General features: G+C 50.1%; 1 protein-coding gene and 1 pseudogene across 1 annotated transcript in view; one reads left to right on the top strand and one right to left on the bottom strand.

Moving 5' to 3' along the window:
- Window positions 1–18175, bottom strand: part of LOC149453923 (granzyme A-like) — an 80429-nt gene that overhangs the window by 50288 nt on the left and 11966 nt on the right. The window lies entirely within an intron of this gene.
- LOC149453924 (uncharacterized) lies at window positions 12261–16828 on the top strand (annotated as a pseudogene).

Below are 18175 nucleotides of genomic sequence, written 5' to 3'. Positions count from 1 at the left end.
CAAAGTGGCACATGGCAGAGTGGAAGCAATGGGAGGCCGTACAGGGACCCAGGTCACACTGTGGGCTCAGCAGCAGCGTGACCAGGAGGTACGGGGGCCCATGGCCGATATGGGGACTGGCAGCACCTATGGAAGGCCGCTAATCTGCCAGCAACCTATGACAAAATGGACAACCGCAGGAGTGTGAGGAGATTTCAAAGTGGCACATGGCAGAGTGGAAGCAATGGGAGGCCGTACAGGGACCCAGGACACACTGTGGGCCCAGCAGCAGTGTGACCAGGAGGTACGGGGGCCCATGGCCGATATGGGGCCTGGCGGCACCTATGGGAGGCCGCTAATCTGCCAGCAACCTATGACAAAATGGAAAACCGCAGGAGTGTAAGGAGACCTCAAAGTGGCACATGGCAGAGTGGAAGCAATGGGAGGCCGTACAGGGACCCAGGTCACACTGTGGGCTCAGCAGCAGCGTGACCAGGAGGTACGGGGGCCCATGGCCGATATGGGGACTGGCGGCACCTATGGAAGGCCGCTAATCTGCCAGCACCCTATGACAAAATGGAACCCTGGGCTGGGGCAGGCAGAACCGCCGTATCTTTATCACGTTTTTCACAGGCCACCGAATGGCGACGCTGCATATGCTGACGCAACGCTGTAGTCCCAACATGGGCCCCCTGGCCACGCTTGACTTTCTGGCCACATAGTCGACATTAGGCTACGTTTTACTTCCTCGGGCGGCTTGACGAAAACTTGCCACACCGCCGAGTAGGAAACTTTGCACCCGCTACTCCTCACTGGCTGACTGCTACTTCCTCCGTGCACACCGGCACCACTACTGGCTGTGGTGGTAGGCTGCAGTGGAGCTGCTGCTCTACTCCGTGGCCGTTTGCCTCCACTGACAAAGCTGCGACCCTGCTGCCTCCTGGCAGCAGCAATGGGAGGCCGTACAGGGACCCAGGTCACACTGTGGGCTCAGCAGCAGCGTGACCAAGAGGTACGGGGGCCCATGGCCGATATGGGGCCTGGCGGCATCAATAGAAGGCCTGTAATCTGCCAGCAACCTATGACAAAATGGACAACCGCAGGAGTGTGAGGAGATTTCAAAGTGGCACATGGCAGAGTGGAAGCAATGGGAGGCCGTACAGGGACCCAGGTCACACTGTGGGCTCAGCAGCAGCGTGACCAGGCGGTACGGGGGCCCATGGCCGATTTGACCTCATTCATCCCATAGTCCTGCCGACTCACGAATAGCGTGGCCTCCTCAAAGGGCCTGAGCAAGTGCAGGTGTCACGCATGAGATGACAATGGCTGACATCTAAGTTACACAGGGAGTACCTTTTATCCGCTTTTAACATCAGGAAATCTGTGATGGCCTTTAGCTGTTCGTAAAGGCGGTCTAACATATGTAGGGTTGAATTACACCTTGTTGCAACGTCACAGCATGAGGAGTCGGTACGGGGGCCCATGGCAGATTACGTGCCTGGCAGCAGCAATGGGAGGCCTGTAATCTGCCAGCACCCTATGTCAAAAAATTCAACACACCAGTAGTGTGAGGAGACCTGAAAGTGGCACATGGCAGAGTGTGGCGATGGAGACAGCAGCAATGGGAGGCCGTACAGGGACCCATGAGAGACTCTGGACCTAGCAGCAGCATGAGGAGGCGGTATATAGGGGCCCATGGCAGATAAGGGGCCTGGCAGCAGCTATAGGAGGCCCGTTATCTTGCAGCACCCTATGTCAAAAAATTCAACACAACAGCAGTGTGAGGAGACCTGAAAGTGGCACATGGCAGAGTGTGGCGATGGAGACAGCAGCAATGGGAGGCCGTACAGGGACCCATGAGAGACTCTGGACCTAGCAGCAGCATGAGGAGGCGGTATATAGGGGCCCATGGCAGATAAGAGGCCTGGCAGCAGCTATAGGAGGCCCGTTATCTTGCAGCACCCTATGTCAAAAAATTCAACACACCAGCAGTGTGAGGAGACCTGAAAGTGGCACATGGCAGAGTGTGGCGATGGAGACAGCAGCAATGGGAGGCCGTACAGGGACCCATGAGAGACTCTGGACCTAGCAGCAGCATGAGGAGGCGGTATATAGGGGCCCATGGCAGATAAGGGGCCTGGCAGCAGCTATAGGAGGCCCGTTATCTTGCAGCACCCTATGTCAAAAAATTCAACACAACAGCAGTGTGAGGAGACCTGAAAGTGGCACATGGCAGGGGCATGATTCATGGCGGATTTAGTCAGTTGTGTCAGGAACTGGTGGTTTGAAATCCAGACTAATCCACGCCTGATTCATTTTCACAAACGTGAGTCTCTCCACACTTTGGGTGGACAGTCGTGTCCTCCGCAGAGTTACAATACCTCCTGCCGCACTAAACACGCGCTCAGATGCCACGCTACTGGCCGGGCATGACAGCCTTTCAAGGGCAAATTCAGCTAGTTGGGGCCAAAGGTCAAGTTTCGTTGCCCAGTAGTCAAGGGGATTGTCTACCTCGGTTGGCAGGGTGCTGTCCAAGTAGGCCCAAGCCTGTTGTTTGAGCTCCTGCTCCAGGTCCACCTGATGCTGCTGCTGCTGCTGCTGCGGCTGGTTAGTAGTTTCCTCACTGCGCTGGTGAAGAAAGCTACTCATCATCGACTGCAGACTGAGGCAGCCGCTGCTGGTGGAGCTGCCACTGCTCCTACCACCCCACCCCTCCCCTGCTGCCATGCCAGCGGAACGCGAGCGCACAGGGCCCACAGTGTCTGAGGATGGACGTTGGCGCACAAAGGCAGAGACCAACTGACTACATAGGTGGTTTTTATAGTACGTAATTTTGGCCTCCCTCTCAGCAGGTGTGAAAAAGGCCACCATTTTGGACCGGTAGCGAGGGTCCAACAAGGTGGACAGCCAAAAGTCATCCCTCTGTCTGATGGTTATTATTCGGCTGTCGCTACGCAAGAAACCGAGCATGCTATGGGCCATTTGTGCCAAGGAATGCGAGGGACTCCCTGCCTCCATCTCCACAGCATACTGCCACGGTGCGTCTGGGTCCTCTGTCTCCTCCTCCTCCTCCTCTCCCAGATGCTCCTGCTCCTCCACTCCTGTCCGCTGAGTGGAAAAACCACCCATTTCACTCAATAATTCCTGAGCACAAATGTCCTCCTCTACCTCCTCCTCTTCTTCCTGTCCTGCCCCCACAGGGGTCATGTGGCGTTGAGATCTGTGCGCCACGTCTACCGCACCCTGACCAGCCATTGTTAACAGCATTTGTTCCAGGACGTGCAACAGAGGAATGACGTCGTTCATCCCATAGTCCTGCCGACTCACGAATAGCGTGGCCTCCTCAAAGGGCCTGAGCAAGCGGCAGGTGTCACGCATGAGCTGCCAATGGCTGACATCTAAGTTACACAGGGGAGTACCTTTATCCGCTTGTAACATCAGGAAATCGGTGATGGCCTTTCGCTGCTCGTAAAGGCGGTCTAACATGTGTAGGGTTGAATTCCACCTTGTTGCAACGTCGCAGATCAGGCGATGCTGTGGAATTCCGTTCTGCCGCTGCAGCTCAATGAGGGTGTTCTTTGCGGTGTAGGAATGGCTGAAATGCATGCACAGTTTACGTGACATTTTAAGGATGTCTTGCAGTGGGATGGTGGATTTTAGGAACCGCTTGACAACCAGATTGAACACGTGAGCCATGCATGGCGCATGGCACAACCTTCCTTGACGCAGAGCAGACACCATGTTCTTTCCGTTGTCGGTCAACATGGTTCCGATTTTCAGTTTGCGCGGAGACAGCCATCTGTCGATTTCTCTGTTCATTACACTCAGAAGTTCCTCCCCTGTGTGACTACGTTCGCCAAGGCATACCAGGTGCAGCACAGCGTGACACCGTTGCGCCCTGCACATGTGATATGCCGGTCGGGTAATGGGACTTGGCACGGGGGTGGCGGCTGAGGACACGGCGGAAAAAGAGGTGGTAGAGGCGGACATGTTTGCTGGACCAAGGACGTGCAAACGTGGAGGCAAAAGCGTCGTGACCTGTCCAACTTGCTGGTGCGGCTGTGCCGGCACCACGTTCACCCAGTGGGCCGTAAATGACATGTACTGTCCCTGACCGTAGTTACAGCTCCACACGTCGGCGCTGCCGTGCACTTTGGTAGAGACCGACATGCTCAAAGACTGGCCCACCATCTCTTCTACATGTGAATGCAGGGCTGGCACTGCCTTTTGGGCAAAGAAATGACGGCTTGGCACTCTCCACCGCGGCGCGGCACAAGCCATCATTTCTCGGAAAGGTGCTGAGTCCACCAGTTGGAAAGGGAGGGACTGCAGCACCAGCAACTTGGACAGGAGGACGTTCAGCTTTTGCACCGTCGGGTGCGTGCTCGCAAACTGTTGTCTCTTGGATACGGATTCCAAGAAAGACTGTTGACGGAATCCGAGAAGAGGAGTAGCAGGAGAAGGAGCATCTGAACGAGCAGAAGATGCCAACGAGCGACAACTCCCCTCAGCAGAGGTGTTGGAGCCTTGACTGGCTGATAGAGGGTGATTGACGACGTCGGGTGACGGAGCAAGTAACGGAGCGGGTGATGGAGCGGGGGCTGGGGCAGGCAGAACCGCCGTATCTTTATCACGGTTTTCCCAGGCCACCGAATGGTGACGCTGCATATGCTGACGCAACGCTGTAGTCCCAACATGGGCCCCCTGGCCACGCTTGCATTTCTGGCCACATAGTCGACATACGGCTACGTTTACTTCCTCGGGCGGCTTGACGAAAAATTGCCACACCACCGAGTAGGAAACTTTGCCCCCGCTACTCCTCACTGGCTGACTGCTACTTCCTCCGTGCGCACCGGCACCACTACTGGCCGTGGTGGTAGGCTGCAGTGGAGCTGGTGCTCTACTCCGTGGACGTTTGGCTCCACTGACACTGATGCGACCCTGCTGCCTCCTGGGCAACCCACCGACTGTTTCGCTCGCTGCCAAGCTGGCACCCTCTTCTCCTGATGATGCGGAAGAAATTGCCTGATGACGACGAGGCAGCCAAGTGCGATCAACCTCCTCATCATCAAGTACGGTCTCCGCCTCACTACTAGCCCCCTCGGCTGCGTCTGGGTCAGGAGACAGACCTGTCTCTAGACCGGCTACAGAGCCACTCTCCTCGCCAGTACTTCTTCGCCTGGCTGCTGAAAAGGCCGATGTCTCCCCCCGTTCCTGACCGCCCTCTGTTAGCTCTTCCTCACTGTACAGTGGGGCTGAGCCCACAGCATGCGATACTTCGCTTGGTGAGGGAACAGCAAAGGACAGGGGCAGGTAGAGGACACGTGATTTCAGTGGGCTTGCTCCCGGGCCATGCCAACTAACGGTTGTGTCTGACGTACCCACCGACCGTTGGCTGTAGGTGTCAGAGGTGACCTGGGAAGAGGAAGACGACCGAGCCAACCAATCAATGACGGCAGGGTTGTTGGTGGAGACACGACCGCTGGATGACACCGGGAGCACTGGCCTCTGGCTGCGAATACTGCTGCCTCGACCCCTTCCTCTGCTGCCACGTCTGCTCGCTCCTAAAACATTGCCTCCTCTGCCACTCCTCTGCATGTTGTCTGACATACTCTTTAATTCAACGATTATGTGTCCCTGAGTAACAATTCTGTGTCCCTGAGTAACAATTCTGTGTCTGTGCGAGTAACAATTCTGTGGCCCTAAGTAACAGTTCTGTGGCCCTCAGTAACAGTTCTGTGTCTGTGCGAGTAACAATTCTGTGTCTGTGCGAGTAACAATTCTGTGGCCCTAAGTAACAGTTCTGTGGCCTTCAGTAACAATTCTGTGTCTGTGCGAGTAACAATTCTGTGTCTTTGCGAGTAACAATTCTGTGTCTGTGCGAGTAACAATTCTTTGTCTGTGCGAGTAACAATTCTCTGGCACTCAGTAACAATTCTGTCTGTCCCTGAGTAACAATTCTCTGGCACTCAGTAACAATTCTGTCTGTCCCTGAGTAACAATTCTCTGGCACTCAGTAACAATTCTGTCTGTCCCTGAGTAACAATTCTCTGGCACTCAGTAACAATTCTGTCTGTCCCTGAGTAAAAATTCTGTGGCCCTAATAACGTTTCTGTGGCCCTAAGTAACAATTCTCTGGCACTGAGTAACAATTCTGTCTGTCCCTGAGTATGAATTCTGTGGCCCTAACTAGCGTTTCTTTGTCCCTAAATAACGATTCTGTGGCCCTCATTAACAAGTCTGTGTCCCTGAGTAATGGTTCTCTGTCCCTAAGTAACTTTTCTCTGTCCCCAATTCTCGTTTCTGTGGCCCTAACTCTGTCCCTGTCCCTAGTACAGAGCGGTCTGCCTCTGTTCAATGACTGCAGGCAAATGAAGAATTCCAAAATGGCCGCTATTTATAGCTCGACCATTACACAGTGCTGGCTGGCTGGCTGCTGATTGGCTGATGCGATCACATGTCGTTGAGGAATGCATTATGGGTCAGCGCGCCTTGTCTGCGCGCCTTCCCAGACATCCCCGCTCCGTCGCCGCACATGTCAGCCGCCATTTTCTGAAAAATTTCGATTCGCGCGTCCGAATTAGGCTATTTTTCGGATTCGGCACGAATCGAAATTTTTCAGATATTCGACTCGAATTCCACTTCGGATACTTCGATTCGCTCATCTCTAGTGACAATGATTGGAAGATATCAACACGGGTGGAAGAACACGCAGGAAACTTAGGGGACTTTTCACCCAATCATCGGATATGCTTCGCCTGCATCATGAGACTTATAAATGTTACTGTTATTTCCTCAATAAAGTAGAAATTAGGAAGTTGGCAAACTGCATTCTGTGCCAGTGTCTTACTTCCACGTGCACGTATTCTCACATTAATTAGGCTCACTGGTAGATCACAACAGCTGTGGTTGGTAAGTGATCACATCCAAAACATTTTGGCGCCAAACGTGGGGCCCGAGTTCTGAACACTGGACCAGCCGACCCAGAGTGGACGAGGTGGACCATGGGGCAGACCCGGAACCAGAGACTGATCACCTCCGAGAAGCGGTAAGTGAATTTTATGTTTAATATAATTCCTTACCTGCATGGTTTGGGATTGCCCAGCGGGACTACCCAACTGTCTGCCTGTCCGTTGATCAGCAAAGGACAGGTACTTGCTTGGGGCTCCTTTGAACCCACCTGTCTGTGTAACGTCATCTACCAGTGTGATATGTCTTGTCTTTTGTGTTGTCTGTGTGTACCAGTGCGTGATTGGTTGTTGCTGATGCGACTGTGAGGGAGGGGAGAATTATGGCATAATATTCCTCATCAGGAGTGGACAGGTTACACTCTGATTAGAGAGAGGGTGCCGGGAACTTGAAGTCGCAGTGTTGGCGATACGAGGGGAGACCACAGCCAGAGATTGACTTTGTGGGGAAGGAAAATTTTACTCCCGACAGGCGTGTCTGAAATACTATGTCATGCCCACACTGTGTATGTGGATTAATGTTTGGTGTACATGAAGAAGGGTGGGGATTGGTGAAAGTAGTACAAGGAGGATACAATCGCACCCTCCTGGGATTGCAGCCAGTGACGCCCGTAGCCCCTGATATATTGGTTTACAGGGTTAATGTACATTACTCAGTGGAGCTGGAAATAGGGAAGTCACTGGAGGAGATAGAAGACAAAGAGAGAAGCAGAGGGGGAAGTGCTGACTGCTGTCTGTGGGTCCTGCTTAAACCATCTCATGACACAGCACTCTTAGAACAGGAGAGAGTGACGGCTTTGGGGTTCACCTTAGGGTCCCCGAGAGGGAAGTAAAACAAAATGGGACAGAAACTTACAAAGCCAGAGAACAGTTCATTTGCTTGTGAACTGGTGGAGGAGAGAGAGGGAGGAGAGTATGTAAAAAGGTTGGGAAAGTTAAACAAGCTGGGTGGAACATGTAAGAATGGTGGGAGATTGCAGGCATAGGACTGGAGGAAACTGTGTAAAGAGAAGAAAGGGCTTCTAATGAAGCATAACATGTTAAAGACAGCAGAAACGTGGTTTAATGTGGCCCGTGCCCTACACCAGGAGGGATGGGTGGAGCAAGAGCTGCATCAGGATGGGGGAGTTGTATATGTATATTACAGGAAAGGAGACGCGCCCGGCAAGGGGCCACCCCCCCTATGATGATGGCCCGGCCTGGAGGTGCGAGGCATGCAGAAATACAGGAAGGCCCCACCCCGAGAGTCCAGATTTTTGCATTACAATGTAGTCAGAACCTCATGAGATGCAAGGGATGTTTAGTTAAGAATCTGGGGTGGGAGGAGATTTGCAAGGGGTGTGACTGGAAGCTGACTATGCAACATCCGACGCTTCCAACTCCATCAAAGATGGCGGTGCCCAGTGAGGCCACCGGAAGCCATGTTGTCCCTGGGCCTAGCAAGCCGATACACCCCGCACACCTCATGCCAGCCGCCCCCATTTGCCTAGTGCTTACTGTCTCTGGCTCCCAACCACCTTCGGCGCTCCACACACCCCTAATACCTGTAGTACCACCACCAAACCGAACAGTAGCTTCAGACCAATTTGAACTGAAGACACCCACAGAATGGCCGGGCTGGAATTTTACAGATGTGGTTACCCCGACCTCTCTGACAGACAGAAGAGGATGGGCTCAAGAAAAGACAGCAGCCACGGCAGTCCGCCAGGTCACCTGAGAGGATGATGTTGTCTCCATTTGTTCCCAACGGTATGATCTGTTCTCGGAAGGCCATAGTCCAGAAAGCAAACCACTCATTCAACTTCCCCGAACCACACAACCCCATCGGCAAAAATTATCTATGTATGAGTCTGGTATGGGAGCAGATTCAACACCCCATCCCTTCTCTTCCTCTCACCACCACAATCCTGTCTATCACCCCCAAGGATCCCCGCCCAATTCTCTCAATTCCCCCCCCCCCCGGCGCCCAACATACCTGATGCTCCTATCATGTATGTGACCTTCACTCCATCCCAAGCCTCCGCACTAGTCACAACTCTCCCGGACCCGGAGAAACACCCGATGCCTTTTTACCGGCTCATAGCCCAGATCCACAAGACCTATTCCACAGCTTGGAGGGACTTAGTGAGCCTGTGTGAGATCAAGGCTGGAGATGCATATTGGCCTATAATGGAAAAAGACCTCACCAGAGTAAGGCCAAATGAGGACACCACTTATGCCTCGGGAACTTCCTACTGTGACCAGCTGCAACAGTGGGCTAGAGAGAGACTAGTGGACCAGGCCACCACGTTGCAGGATATTACCCAAGATAAGACCGAGTCGGTGGAAAAATTCCATACCAGACTAACACAGGTGTTTACAGACCTGGGATTCAGTGTCCATAACAAGGTACATACAAAAATGCTGGCCTCGGCGTTTGTATCAGGGCTAAAGGAGTCTGTCCGCAAGGGTTTGATAGTCGCCCGCCCGGAATATCGTACCCCTAGCCTGGACATACTGGTGGCAAAGGGTCTGGAGGCAGCCCAGATGACCTGGAAACCAACACCACTCATGTTGTCAACCGGAAAACAAGTCCCCAGAAGGAACTCACCCGTCTGCTTCAATTGTGGGAAGCCTGGACATTTCAGAAGAGAATGCAGAGCTCCCAGACGTCCACGGCGACCCAATAACTACAACTCAGGGTGGGAAGAGTCTGATTTGCCACCACCTCCACCGCCTCCAGGACCCACACGGACAGGTCCTACCCAAGAACATCTGAACCTTCTCCAGTAGGACAGGGGCAAGCCTGTGTCCACCCCACTTATGACTGTTTCTTCTCATGGACATTGTGCTAGTGGGCCCCTACCAAAGGTCACTGTCCCCATTGAGGGACATCCTACACAATTCCTAGTGGACACAGGTGCAGCCAGAAGCGTTTTGCGGAGAGAAGATCTACCCAATGAGACATACCTCTCAAACATTGATGTCTCCTGTGTTGGAGTGGATGGCTGCCCACAATGCAGTTGGCTTACAAAACCTCTACATATCGGTACCTTACCTAATTTTCTGTCTCGCTTTGTGGTGTCAAACACTTGCCCGTTGAACCTAATGGGAGCTGATGTCTTATCCAGGTTGCAAGCAACTATATCCTACCAACCAGATGGCACCATTCAGCTCTCCACCCCCCTGGGAGAGGAGGACACCTCGGCTCTGTGTTCATTACCACTGATGATGTCTCTACAGGAAGTTTTAGGCCGCCCCTTACCAGACCATGTAGAACAGGCCTTACAGGAGCTGCCACTCACTCTCTGGTTCACCGGCCCTGAGGATATGGGCCATCTGAAAGTTACTCCAGTGTTAGTCCAGCTTAAGCCTGGAGCACCATTGCCAAGGAAGCCTCAATACCCTCTGAAGCAGGCCCAGATGGACGCCATCTCCAAACAAGTCAATGTACTTCTGGAAAACGGGGCATTAATTCCCTGTGTGTCCCCATGCAACACCTCCCTTTTCCCAGTGAAGAAAAGAACTCCAAAGGGTGAGCCCACCAAATATCGCATGGTTCAAGATCTGAGAGCAGTCAATGAGGCAACTATTTTGGAAACCCCCATTGTGCCAAACCCCCACACCCTGCTTGCAGGGGTACCTCCCACAGCCCAAGTGTTCACAGTCATTGACTTGGCAAATGCCTTCTTCAGTGTCCCACTGGACCCCTCCTGCATGTACCTCTTCGACCCACGCCGGCTGACAGTATACCTGGAGAGTTATGCCCCAAGGGGCCCAGAATTCGCCAAGCCAATTTACAAAGGCCATGGCAACCATCCTCAGCACCTGGCAACAGTCACACCCGGAAGTCATAGTGCTCCTGTACGTGGACGACTTGCTCCTATGTGCCACCAACCACTCTGAAGGAAAATTCGCCTCTCTGAGCCTCCTCCACCACCTGGCTGAACAGGGCAGCAAAGTTTCCAAGGACAAGTTACAGTGGTGCCAAACTTCTGTCATCTTCTTGAGACATTGCATTTCCCAAGCCACTCGTCATCTCACGCCAGATAGAGTACGGGCTATCCAGAATGTTCCAATACCTCAGGGACCAAAAGCCCTGCATGCTTTCCTAGGGTTGGTTTCCTATTGTCGTTCCTGGATCCCAGAAGCCTCCATCTTGATGCAATCCCTCTATGATGCCCTGAAATCTGAACCCTTCTTCCTGACAGAAGAAGCTGTACTTGACTTCCATCGCCTGAAAAAGGCCATTTCCACTGCACCTGCACTAGGCCTACCAGATTACGAGATTACAAGGAGCCCTTCAAACTCTTCGTGGCTGAGAGGCAGGGTCATGCAACAGGAGTCCTGGCACAACTCCACGGAGGTCACCTCCGGCCTCTGGGCTATTACTCCGGCAAGCTGGACCCAGTTGCACGGGGTGGTCCCTCCTGTCTGAAGGCTCTCTTTGCTGCCCATCTTCTCCTAGATAAGATGGCAGACTTGGTCCTAGGACACCCCCTCACACTTCTGGCCCCCCATGACATTACTGCAATATTGAATCAAACCCAACCCAAACATCTATCTGCTGCCAGACATCTGCGACTACAAGGTTCCCTCCTCCTGCCTGATCATGTTACCCTGGTCAGATGCTCCCAGATAAACCCTGCAACTCTTCTTCCTCTTCATGAGGGGGGGGGGTAGAAGAAACAGAAGAAGACACTGAAGACATGGCATCAGAGGATATGGCACATGACTGTTTGGAACTTATGCAGGCAGAAACTACACACCTACCAACAGTCCATGATACGCCCCTATCAAATCCTGACCTAATACGCTTTGTGGATGGATCCCGCTTTGCAGATAATGCTGGCATCTACCACACTGGATATGCTGTGACTACCAACACAATGGTACTGCAAGCTAGACCTCTTCCACCCTTTATGTCTGCACAAGCGGCTGAACTAAGGGCCCTCACCAAAGCCTGTGAATTAACAAAAGGAAAGACAGCTAACATTTACACGGACTCCAGATATGCAGTGGGCGTTGCACTTGACTTTAGCCTAATCTGGAAAATGAGGGGCTTCCTCACGGCAGCTGGGACTCCTGTAAAGCATGGACAGGCGATCAACCACCTTATGGAAGCACTCTTACTACCAGCCCAAGTGGCCATACTGAAGGTGAAGGCCCACGGTAAATTGACCACTATAGAAGCAAAAGGAAATCATCTGGCAGACATGGCTGCTAAGCAAGCTGCGGTCAGGGAGCAGGAAGAGGATGAAGAGATGTGCAGTGAGGTGGTGCCTGTGTTAATTCATCAGCCCAAGATCAGCCAACTCCAGGAAGCCCAGGATAATGCTTCAGAAGCAGAAAGGAAGGAGTGGATATAAAGGAGCAATTGAGGACAAAGGGTTGTGGGTGGTGGGGAAGAAGGTTTTGCTTCCCAGATCCTTATATCCGGCCGCAGTGCAGTGGCCACATGGGGCGTCACACCTGTCCAAGATGCTAATGAACTCTTTGATCAACACGTACTACGTAGCACCCGAAATTATGGCTTACACAGACAGATTCTGTAAGTCTTTCATTGTGTGTGCCAAGTGCAACCCTGGAAGACCTGAGAAACCACCAAGCAAACATCTGGCCAAGACACTATATCCATTTCAGAGGATCCAGATAGACCATATCCAGATGCCAAAAAGTGGACGATTTGAATATGCCCTAGTAGTGGTGGATATGTTCTCAGGATGGCCAGTGGTGTTCGCAGTAACCAACCAGACAGAAAGAACCACTGCCAAGAAGCTGCTCACGGAGATAGTCTGCAGATATGGGGTGCCCGAGTTGGTTGAAAGCGATCGGGGACTGGCTTTTACTGCCAATGTCCCAAAAGAGATCTGGGGGTCACACTTGCATTTCACACACCCTATCATCCCCAGCGTAGTGGGAAGGTAGAGTGCCTGAATGGGGTCCTAAAGTCAAGAATGTTAAAAATGGCCCAAGAGGTAGGCATGGGATGGCCGGACAGCTTGCCTATTGCTCTCTTCAGTGTTAGATACACACCAAGGGGGAGTCATGGGTTGTCTCCCTATGAGATTTTGTTTGGGTCCACCCCTAGACTGGGTACCTACTATCCTCAACAATTACAATTGCAGTCTGACTCATTGACAAAGTATGTGATATCTTTGGCACGTGTGTTGACTAATATCCATGCGCAAGTTTTCTCCTCGATTCCAGATCCTGAGGCGGACACTGGAACGCACACTTTGCAACCTGGAGACTGGGTCTTGGTCAAGAAGTTTCTGCGGAAACATACATTGGAACCCAGATACGACGGTCCTTTCCAGGTGCTTCTGGCGACGGCCACCTCAGTGAAGCTAGAAGGAAAGAGTACCTGGATACACGCCTCTCACTGCAAGAAAGCTGAGCCCCCAGAAGACAACTAGAAACATGAGTATACGCATATATCCTTTTATATGTGCTCTGGGGAATGGGTAGGGGACAAAGAGTGGCAATCACAAGGGAAGGTGGGACATCTGAACAGGGTGGCCTGATAACATTTTGGTACAATTCTTCCAACACCCGTGTGGCCACTTTCACATTTGATTTCTGCTACATAGTGCCTTGTTCGAAACAACCTTGGCAGTGTAATATGTATCGGGACCGTCCCCAACACTCCAGTAGGATATATACAGTGGGGATCGAAAGTTTGGGCACCCCAGCCAAATTTGTATTAATGTGCATAAAGAAGCCAAGGAAAGATGGAAAAATCTCCAAAAGGCATCAAATTACAGATTAGACATTCTTATAATATGTCAACAAAAGTTAGATTTTATTTCCATCATTTACACTTTCAAAATAACAGAAAACAAAAAAATGGCGTCTGCAAAAGTTTGGGCACCCTGCAGCGTTAATATCTTGTACTGCCCCCTTTGGCAAGTATCACAGCTTGTAAACGCTTTTTGTAGCCAGCCAAGAGTCTTTCAATTCTTGTTTGAGGTATCTTTGCCCATTCTTCCTTACTTTTCTTCCAGTCTTCCAGTTCTTTGAGATTTCTGGGCTGTCTGTCACGCACTGCTCTTTTAAGGTCTATCCATAGATTTTCAATTATGTTGAGGTCAGGAGATTGTGAAGGCCATGGCAAAACCTTCAGTTTACGCCTCTTGATGTAATCCCCCGTGGATTTCGAGGTGTGTTTAGGATCATTATCCATTTGTAGAAGCCATCCTCTCTTTAACTTCAACTTTTTCACAGATAGCATCAAGTTACCATCCAAAATTTGCTGAAATTTTATTGAATCCATTTTTCCTTCTACTCGTGAGATGTTCCCTGTCCCACTGGCTGCAACACAACCCCAAAGCATGATTGATCCAACCCCATGCTTAACAGTTGGACAGAGGTTCTTTTCATTCAATTCTGTGCCCCTTCTTCTCCAAACATACCTTTGCTCATTCCGGCCAAAAAGTTCAATTTTAACCTCATTGGTCCACAGAACTTGTTTCCAAAATGCATCAGGCTTGTCTATATGTTCATTTGCAAAGTTCAAACGATGATTTTTGTGGTGAGGACGTAGAAGAGGTTTTCTTCTGATGACTCTTCCATGAAGACCATATTTGTACAAGTATCTCTTTATAGTGGAATAGTGTACCACAACTCCAGTGTCTGCCAGATCTTTCTGGAGGGATTGTGCAGTCAAACGTAAGTTTTGAATTGTTTCTCACAATCCTGCGAGCGGTTCTGTCTGATATTTTTCTTGGTCTTCCAGATCTTGTTTTAACTTCCACTGTTCCTGATGACTGCCATTTCTTAATTACATTCCGAACAGAGGATATTGACATCTGAAAACGCTTTGCTATCTTCTTATAGCCTTCTCCAGCTTTGTGAGCGTCAACTATTTTCAGTTTCAGTTTTCTAGACAACTGCTTAGAAGAACCCATGGTGCTGATTGTTGGGGCAAGGTCAGATGAGTCTGGGCATTTAAAACCTTTGAGATTGACATAACCTGGTCTTCCCAGACGATGGTTGAGAACAATCCATGACACTGGCAGGTCTCAGCTTTGCAAAGGGGGCAGTGAATGCTATAAATTCTGCAGGGTGCCCAAACTTTTGCAGACGCCATTTTTTTGTTTTCTGTTATTTTGAAAGTGTAAATGATGGAAATAAAATCTAACTTTTGTTGATATATTATAAGAATGTCTAATCTGTAATTTGATGCCTTTTGGAGATTCTTCCATCTTTCCTTGGCTTCTTTATGCACATTAATACACATTTTTAGCTGGGGTGCCCAAACTTTCGATCCCCACTGTATATGTGTGACGGATGACTATTGGGGAGACGACTGTGGATACTGGGGCTCAGTAGGATAGAATACGGGGCCTGACTGGGGGTATAAACCACTAAGTGCTTTGAACCGTAAAGATAAGAATGGGAAGAGCCTAATTGATAGATTGACTGACTATACTTAAAACAGGCACATGTTCATATGAAAAACCAACAGGGAGAACCATGCCACTCACCCACACCATAGAGAACCCCAGCCCAGGAGATGAGGGGCTTTACTGGTTGGGACACTGGTTGGCAGGGGCACATGGGGGAATGATGGGAAAATTCTGGATAAGGGATATGTATGGGTCAAAACGATGGGAATCTTCCAGAAATACCGCTCCCACCCACAACCCACTTATGCCAAAGATCAAAACGTTGGCAGAGATGGTGGCCATAGCAAACCCTACATACGAAGATACCATAGCAGTAGAAACTGGCGTCTCAGACACCAATTTGTGGTTAGAATGGATGAGATACAATGCAAACTCGCATAATAAGTCCAACTGCTATGTGTGTGGACATGCCAGACCACATCTGGGGACGGTACCATTAACCCTACCAGATTTCATAGAGGAGTGTGTCTTAAGCCTGTATACTAACATCTCTACGAACCAGTTTTTATGTGAGGACTGGAAGAAGCGTTACCCCCTAATCCAAGGAGACGAAAAGGCCCCAAATAGTTTAACTATATATCCCGGTAATTATACCTGCAACTATGAGGGAGGAGGAAGGTTCCTGGGGAATTTCACAAAGGGATTCTGCGCTGCTTATAGTACAGCCCGGTCGCATCTAACCAAGATCCAGGGAATATCATTGGGGGATATATTCTGGATCTGTGGTGATCAGAAGATTAGGACCTGACTGACAGGGAAGTGGAGAGGGGAATGTACCCTTGCCAAGGCCATAATGCCACTGCATATCCTCTCAGATCCATTACTTACGGGGGTGCCCAACCCCCCCCCCGTGCAACAAGGCAGAAATGAAGTGCCCCGCAAGGGAGTTTTGACACCCATGTCTATATAGACGCAGTAGGAGTCCCAAGGGGGGTACCTGATGAATTCAAGGCCAGAGACCAGGTGGCCGCAGGATTTGAATCCCTATTCCTCCTCATCACTGAAAACAAGAATGTAGATTGGATAAACTACATTTACTATAACCAACAACGGTTTATAAATTACACACGAGATGCCCTAAAGGGGATAGCAGAGCAGTTGGAGGCTACTTCTAACATGGTCTTTCAAAATCGTTTGACACTCGATATGTTATTAGCTGAAAAAGGTGGGGTCTGTAAAATGATACCAAAGACCATGACCTGCTGTACGTATATCCCAGATAACACAGGCCCAAATGGGAAGGTGACACTGGCCATCAAGAAGCTGGAGGACCTATCAAATGAACTTAAGGAAAACTCCGGTATTACACATCCCTGGGATCAGTGGTTTGGATGGCTGAGTGGCTGGCAGAAGGCCCTCGCCCAAGCAGGGGTGGTTATCTTGGGTATCATCATTCTAGTGGCAGTGCTCACCTGTTGTGTGATCCCTTGCATTAAGAAACTAGTTGGGAAGGCTGTGAACGAGATTTTCCCCCACATTTATGAACTATGATTATGTCGAACTCCCCCGTGAAGGAGGGGAATTTTATACTCCCTTGCAAACTGTGGCCCCTGATCTTCACATTCTGGACCCGTAAGAAGTGTTATAAATCCCCCCCCCCCTTAACAGACAACTATAAGCAGGGAAAGACAGTGCCTGACTGTGGCATTCTCAGGACGCATCGAGACTCTAGGGATGGATTAGCCACTCGGGGGCTCTATATGCGTCTTAAAAGAGTTCCAAGGGGGGGGGGGGCCACCAGGCAGTTAGGACATCAGAAAGACATAGGGACAGTCAGGAATAAAATAGCCATTTTAAGGGGGGATTTTAGTGGATTGTGATAGACAGTCCACGTTCTATTAGATGATCACTAAAATGACAATTTTATAGTCTTGCTACTCTCTGCTTCTTGCTCTCTAAATTCCTTACTCTCTTAAGAAAACAATCAGATATAGGGCAACGGAACAATGATAATTAAGATGGCGCCTTCATCCGGAGTCTCACCCATTCAACAAATTCCCAAGCCAAAATGAAAGGAGTCTTCATATTATTAAGAAAATATGCTGCTTTTGCCATAACAGATCAACTAATAGACCCAGAGGGAAGGTATCCCCTAGAAGGTAGACCTACCACTCTGACCAATGTGTACTCTCCTAACTCGGCCCATATATCCTTTTGGCAAAAAATTGTGGATTAATTAAAATGGTTTGCCACAGGTTGTGTAATTTTGGGAGGGGACCTTAATATACCCCTAAACCTGATTCAATATACCTCCTCCTGGCAAAGCTTTGTATATCCTATCGAGTTCTCAAGAGGATCAAATGTTTGGTGAGATCTTTGACATTAGTTGACTCTTGGCGGTCCAAAAATCCTACAGATAAAGATTTCACCTTCTGTTCACCCCCACATGAACGTGTAGTGGATTGTCATAGACAGTCCACGTTCTATTAGATGATCAGTAAAATGACAATTTTATAGTCTTGCTACTCTCTGCTTCTTGCTCTCTAAATTCCTCATTCTCTTGAAAACAATCAGATATAGGGCAACGGCACAATGATAATTAAGATGGCGCCTTCACCCGGAGTCTCACCCTAGGTGACTCATTAGAAGAAAAATATCTTTTAACGTAAACAACCCCCATAAAAGGGAATGAGTCGTTTTGGTGACAATGATTGGAAGATATCAACACGAATGGAAGAACACGCAGGAAACTTAGGGGACTTTTCACCCAATCATCGGATATGCTTCGCCTGCGTCATGAGACTTATAAATGTTACTGTTATTTCCTCAATAAAGTAGAAATTAGGAAGTTGGCAAACTGCATTCTGTGCCAGTGTCTTACTTCCATGTGCACGTATT

This window comes from Staurois parvus, unplaced genomic scaffold (genome assembly GCF_062004578.1).
Source record: "Staurois parvus isolate SC_StPar_1 unplaced genomic scaffold, SC_StPar_1.0 ptg000445l, whole genome shotgun sequence".
In the NCBI taxonomy this organism is placed as follows: domain Eukaryota; kingdom Metazoa; phylum Chordata; class Amphibia; order Anura; family Ranidae; genus Staurois; species Staurois parvus.
Note: the sequence above shows the minus strand (reverse complement) of the source record. Positions and strands in the feature narration are given on the sequence as shown.